We start from the raw sequence: 6,858 nt of genomic DNA, 5'->3' as shown, positions 1-6,858 counted from the left end.
GATAGGTCCTGAAAGGAGAAGGAAGGCTGGAATGCCAACAGACGTCTATTATTGAATTCACCCGACCCGATAGTGCCAATTTTGGGAACGTTCAATGCCAAAGTCACTGAACGGGTAAGTCGCCAATCCCTAAAACGGACTATGTAATATACTTTATCGGCTGGGTTACAGGCGGGCATTTTACCAAAGGTTTATATTGTATCAATCTACTCTTGTGTGGTTCCTGTTTATGTTAATCATCATTTTAATGACACTTTAACAAAAGGATCTAAGACAAATAAATCATTCTCTATGATTCTTGTTATAGGTATCCCAACTATCCACACCTTGGACTAACCACCTCATTCACAAAAATCTTTTCAAATTTAAAGAATGTAAAAGTTTCTAAAAGGATGCAAAAGAGGTATAACACTACTACAGTTTATAAAATTTAATCATTTACGTATCGTATTTTCCTTTTTGCTCTATGAATTTTTTTTTTAAAAAAAAAAAGGGGGGGTGGGGTAAGATGATAGTTAAGGTTTTCATGTTGTTAGCTTATAGTCAATTGCTTTCCACCTAATAAGGCATCTATATCTTCAAGTTGATTGGAACCTAGAATTCTTCAAACTTGGATTTCAATAAAATAGGAGGCAAGGCCTGTATTTCTCTTCCTCAAAGAATGCTTTATGTCAGTCATATATGCTTACTCTTACGAGTTTATGCAAGCTTAATTTAGATTGGTTGTGTTACACAGCCCAACTCACCATCATGCAGTGCATGATCACCACAAAACCATTTTACTTGTAAACTTCTAACACAAGCTTAACATGCTTTTTAAGATGCGATCCTACATATTGTAGCATTCAAGATACATCAAAAAACAAGATCCAGCAGTTTTGACATTGTGGACTTAAAGCTAACATATAGCAAGCACTAGAAGCATTGACTAATAGTTAGGAAAATGAAGGAGATGCACACCGTGCTACTCATTCCAACATGCGCCTCATAAATTCTAAGTGATTTCGGCCTCTTAGGTTGAGGATGTTGAAACTCATACTTTTCATGCAAAAAAGATTGAACATTAACAATATAAGGAGTAGCAGATATAAATGGACTTACATCTTCCAGTTCATCATATCGAGTGTTTAATGAACTTTATACAATAGCATCTACTAGTTCATCTAATAAAATACATGGCAGCCCATATACTAAAAATAGAAAATTCACTGATGATACACAATCTTAAGTGTAACAAAGTGCATCTCCATAGGTGTCAATGTTACGGTATGGTAAGCGTTCCATGTAATATAGCATACTCAAAATTACACAATTATTTAAAAATTATATGTAGATCCTTCCTAATGTTATTGCTGAATTTGAATTCACTCTTGCTGTTATACTAAAGATCCTTAGACATGCCTAAATCATAAATTTCCCAAAAATGTTTTGGCAAACCTAGAGAAATAAAGATTGCAGAACCATACCTCTGCTGGTGGATCATAGTATATACCATTGTATAGGATTTCACCTGGAGCTTGTACAGAGAACTTCATCCAAGCAGGTATGGAATCTTTAATGACAGATGGTGTCTCCATTCAAATCTACAAATTAAAAGATGAGAACTAAGTAAATTTTAAGAGCATAACCACCAGTTCTAGGTTCAGGATAATTGACACAATTAAAGGAACCCAAAAGAATAAGAAAAGGTAAGAGAACATGCATCAAGCCATAGAACAAGACAATGTGTTAGTTACGTACTAAACCATACTAAGTACCTACCTAAAACGTACATGTAACAATTAGAAAGAAATATCAAAATATATCAAAACCATAGCTATCTATCCCTTATACTCCCAGGTTTGATTAAAAAAATGGAAGCAAGCATCAATATTAGAACATATGAGAACTGTTGTGAGTTTAAATATTATAGTTGGTCCTTTCCCTGTTAGCTAATACTTTTGAGATTATGGTTACTTCACAAAAAACTTTCCCCTAGAGAAGGGAAATCATGGAAAATATTTGTGTAGACTATGAACTCATTTTGCAAAAGCTGATATCACTGGGAGAACTTAATAAAAGCAATTCTGCAACTTAAACTAGAGTTCTTATTAATCTAGACCAATATTAGAGAAATTATTTCTGCAACTAAAATAGTAAATAAAAATTTCACTAATGTGGGAAGAGAAACACATTTGTGTGCTGTGAGGAAAGAAGAGGAAAAGGAAAACCAAAGCGGAAACCCATGTGTAGCAATAAAAACAATTTTAGAGCCAAACTAAAACTTTTCCCAAATAAAATGTTACCTTCACACGAGAACCATGGGGAATTGATGGTGAACCATCAGCATTGTTAGGCAAAAAGATCTCCCAGATCCCAAACTCATTCTGTTCATAGATCAAAGGTGAATTTTATATGTTATTGAAACAATTATGATTCCTACAAATGTAAGGAAAAAATTAAAAAAGAACTTACAAGAAGAAAATATAACTGCAAGTGATGCCTGGCATCACCATCATCAAATTATAATAACCTAGTTATTGGCTTTCTCCTAACCATGAACTAGCATTATGAGGCAACAATCAACCAGTTGTCCACAGTATATTGTCATAATTACGGGTGTTTCATTCTCAGTACCCTAACTGAAACAGACCGAATTGAACCAAGGTCGAATATGCAAATAAAGCCAAGTCAAATGTCTAAGCTGAATTTAAGCTTGATTTATATTTGAGCTGAAATACACCATTGGGCCTTTAACTACTAACTTAAGTATTTAGGTTAAGTGGTTAACTAACATAGTATTAGAGCTATGTTGACCAAGTGCTCCTGTGTTCAAACACTTTTATTGTGTTAATTAAATCATAGCATGTTGTGTATGCAGAAATTGTTATATTTATTGTTGTCATCTGTAGTTATGCTTAATTAATTAGATGAATGTTTAGCGATTGGGAAGTGCAAAGAACCCTCAAACACTGGAGATCTAGCAACTAAAAAGATTGATTCCTCCTCATTTCTAATTCAAAAACTCCCAAGCTATATTGGACCCTAGTATCTTCATTGAGGACTCAAGAAGGACAGCACCAGCAACTTTAGATGAATCAGTAAAAACAACCTTTACCTATAAGCTTAATCTTTTGTGTTAAACTGTTATCTAAATGGTACCCAAGCCAATCTTATATATGAACCCTGCTATTAAATTAATTAAATAATAATATGTTGTGTTTATGGTTTTGATTACGTTCCTAGTAATGTCTGGTCAGGCAGTTAGAAAGCTGCATAGCAGATGATGATGGGAATCTCACTCAATTTAACAACACCATCACTCTTTCTTAACCAAATTCCAAGTTACTTACTTTTCCATAAATTGCTGCAATCGAACCAAGTTCTTCACATACAGTCCTCAAGATGACTCAAACACATTCAAAGCCAGTTGCAGCTCTTAATACAAATTAAAAGCAATAACAACTGGAGTCATTGATGCCACCTTGGCGGCACATAAGCAAACTGCTTTAGTTTGAATAACTTTCACACAGCAACATCTCCTAAAATATTGATAGCATAAACTGGAGAATGTACTCAAAGAATCAAGTACTTGAAAAGCAGCTCAAAAAAGATGATTAATTTACAGTGGCAAGTCAATGAGTGCTAATGTCCTATGAAAAGCCTACAGGCAAAACTGCTCGAAGTTTTTGTGCAGCAGATAGCCACAAAGCTAAATTCAATGTCTGAGTAAACATCTCACATGATCCACTTTTCCAAGGCCATTAATTTGGTATTTTTTGTTAAAGAGAGAGAAATCATTTCAATGCAACAAAGGCAACATAGAGGAATGAAATTCGTGGGAGAATTTCTTAGAAAAAATGCAGTAGTTAAAGTAATTAGCACTGGACCAAATTTAAGATTACCAACCCAATCATGTAAAGCGGTAACACAAGGTTTTTTTTTTTTTTTTTTTTTTTTTTAAGTAACCTAGAGCGTCTTTTCCAGTGAGAATTCTGAAATAAATCTAACAAAGTAACATACTTAGCTCTATCTAACAAAGTAACCCCAGTAAAACAATTTATTCTATCTTAGACTACTGCATAAAATACATAGTTTCCTCCCAAAAAAAGAAAGACTTTAACTACTGCATTATTCTGTCTTAGACTATAAAGCAAAGTTTGGCTCTATTTTTCTGTCTAGGATGAAAATTCGCACAACTCACAATGTCAGTGCAATTAAGAAGAGCCAATTTGCAGCTAGAACTCTGATTTACAGAAGCAAAGATAACATACCACCCGGGTCATGATATCTGCATTGGGATTCCCGTTATTGAAGTCTCCAATCAAAGCTGCTGACTGAAAGAGTAAGCAATTACTGTATAAGACAAAAAATAAACAGTACCACTGGATTTTACACGTCTATTACTAGTATTTATTCAAAATAATCCAATAAGTGCACAAGTTTCAGGAAAAGCTAGTGATGAAGGCATGTTTGACATTTGAAACCATACACAAGGTCCAGTTATCAGTAATTACCACCAGAAGGAGTAAACTTGAAAGAGGTAAGAGCAGATAGAATAAATAAAAACCGTCCATGTTTGATGATCAAGTCAAAAGGGTCACAAGCAGCATACATATAATCTACCACTTTTAGTACAAGAGTATTGAAGAGCCTTTTCTTTTTCTTAAATGAGAGATTAAAAAGTATTGAAGAGGCTTGACTTCCTTCTTCTATTTTTACGTATCAATATAAAAAGTAATTTAACATAAATTACAGGAGCATTATCATGATAGGGAAATAATTGTTTTCACAATAGAGGCACAAAGATTTAGGGGATCATAATAACAACATAAACCTGTATGGATTATCATCACATTGAAAAATTGTTAGCCCAAATAACACTATCCTTGTCAAGAGGTAATGAGATTAAACAGTTAAATCCTGGAGTAAAAGAATCAAACAAACCTTAGCTCCCGATGCCCACTCTCTATAAGTTATACCTAGGGCTGTAAGCAAGCTAGGTTCGGCTCGACTTTTGTCGAGCCGAGCTTGAGCTCGAGCGGCTCGAGTACTCTCTCGAGCCGAGTTATGAACCACCCACTACTAGGCTTGATAGGTTCGTGAATGGCTCAAAAGGGTATAAGTACTATTTTTTTAAGTATTAGGGGGTTATAGTAATTTACTCTATCCAATATAAATTATACTACTTCCTAAACCCTATCTTCTTTCTCCAGCGCCGACACTTTCTCCTTCCCTTTTCTTCATCTTTTTTCTCCTTCGTCTTTCTTCTCCTCATTTTTCCTTCTTCTTCACCTTTCTTCTTACTTCTCCTTCGCTCTTCCATCTCTTTCCTTCTCCCTCTTTGCTTTTCTTTGCTTTTCATTTCTCTCCTCTTCTCTTTTCTTCTATCTCTCACAGTCGATGGAATTTTGAGTCATATATTTGTGGTATTTGGCTTTGGATCTGATGATGGTTGGTGATGATTAGTGGGTTAGCTTTGGATTGGGGCTATTTTGAAGGATTGTTGGTGGATTGCTTTGGATTGAGGATTCATAAACGAGCGGTTCGCGAGCTGAATTCGAGCTCAAAATATTTAACGAACTCAAGCTTCAAGCCTAGTTTTCAGAGCTCGTCGAACCCAAGCTCGAGCTCGAGCTCATTAAATTTTCACGAGCCAAGCTTCGAACACCGTAGTCTTTGGCTCGGTTTGGCTCGTATACAGCCCTAGTTATACCTATGGCACTGCAGAACCAATAGGGACAATATTCAGCAACCACAACTTCTAATCTTTTAATTACTTTTTAAGTAGATAAAACTTGATTGGAACAAAGAGGGACCACATAAAATTTTGACTACAACTCAATTTCAATTTCAGAAAAAAAAATATGCACAACTAGAAAAATACCCACAAAGAGAACATGACAGCTGAAAATGAAGTAGAAGACAACAATGAGCTAATAAACCACATAGAAGTGCCACCAAAAAGAAGAAAGATAAACTGGTTCTATAGGCTGGCACAAATTTTCACCCCAGCTTGCATTGTTGATCAATACTTAATAAACCTACATGCTATTTCCCAAATTTGCAAAAATATAAAAGTACTAGTATTAACAAAACCCGGATGATATCCCTATATGACCACAAAAGGAATGCAAGCACAGGCCTCTCTATCTTATGCCCAGAATCGGTCACTTTTTTAACCCATGGAACAGCATTTATTGGCTTGAGCTTAGTCAAAGCAGACTCCAGGAAAAGTAAGACATATCTGTTGACAATGGCCCAAGCAACAAAGCTACAATGGCCAGAATTGTAATTAGTAATGCCAGCTGATGAAGTTTGAAAATATTAATTCAAACTCCAGTTTCACCACAGTTTAAATAAGGTTAAGATGCAAATACTTGATGAAGAATTTTCTATCTTGTGTGCTCTACATAGCATGAGTATTACCTCCATATATTTATTTCATCTTATAATTTAATTATTTATTTGCATCGAAAAAAGAGTAATACACATAATAGCACATTGCACCGTGATCACACACAACGTCACAATCTTATATTTAACCCGTAAAAATACTAAAGATAGAATACTCAAGGAAATCAACCAGTAGAAATTCAAAAGGTGTGATACCTGTGCATGAAGCCTAACTTTTCATAGCCACGAGAAAACAACTCCAAACCACCTTCATACCTGTCAATATCCTCACACATTTTTTTGTATTGTCCATACCTGCAATTGGAACAAGACTTTCACCAACCTCAGACATTAAATCGAGAAAGTGACAGAAACAGGAAAATAATCTGCTAATGAATAAAGGTTTATTCACAGCAAAATAATAAAAAGGTTTACTAAGAATAAAATAATCAGACTATAAAAGTCTGTACCATAAATCTATTT

General features: G+C 34.8%; 1 long non-coding RNA gene across 1 annotated transcript; it reads right to left on the bottom strand.

Annotated features, from left to right (window-relative positions):
- Positions 1 to 1,464: 1,464 nt before the first annotated feature.
- On the bottom strand, positions 1,465 to 5,199 carry LOC116132950. The gene is made up of 4 exons (XR_004128472.1): positions 4,927 to 5,199; positions 4,257 to 4,316; positions 2,286 to 2,366; positions 1,465 to 1,583 (listed from the first exon to the last, which is right to left on the bottom strand). It is a non-coding gene; the product is annotated as an uncharacterized LOC116132950 (long non-coding RNA).
- Positions 5,200 to 6,858: the final 1,659 nt, after the last annotated feature.

Source organism: Pistacia vera, unplaced genomic scaffold (genome assembly GCF_008641045.1).
Source record: "Pistacia vera cultivar Batoury unplaced genomic scaffold, PisVer_v2 Contig264, whole genome shotgun sequence".
NCBI classification, from domain to species: Eukaryota; Viridiplantae; Streptophyta; class Magnoliopsida; order Sapindales; family Anacardiaceae; genus Pistacia; species Pistacia vera.
Note: the sequence above shows the minus strand (reverse complement) of the source record. Positions and strands in the feature narration are given on the sequence as shown.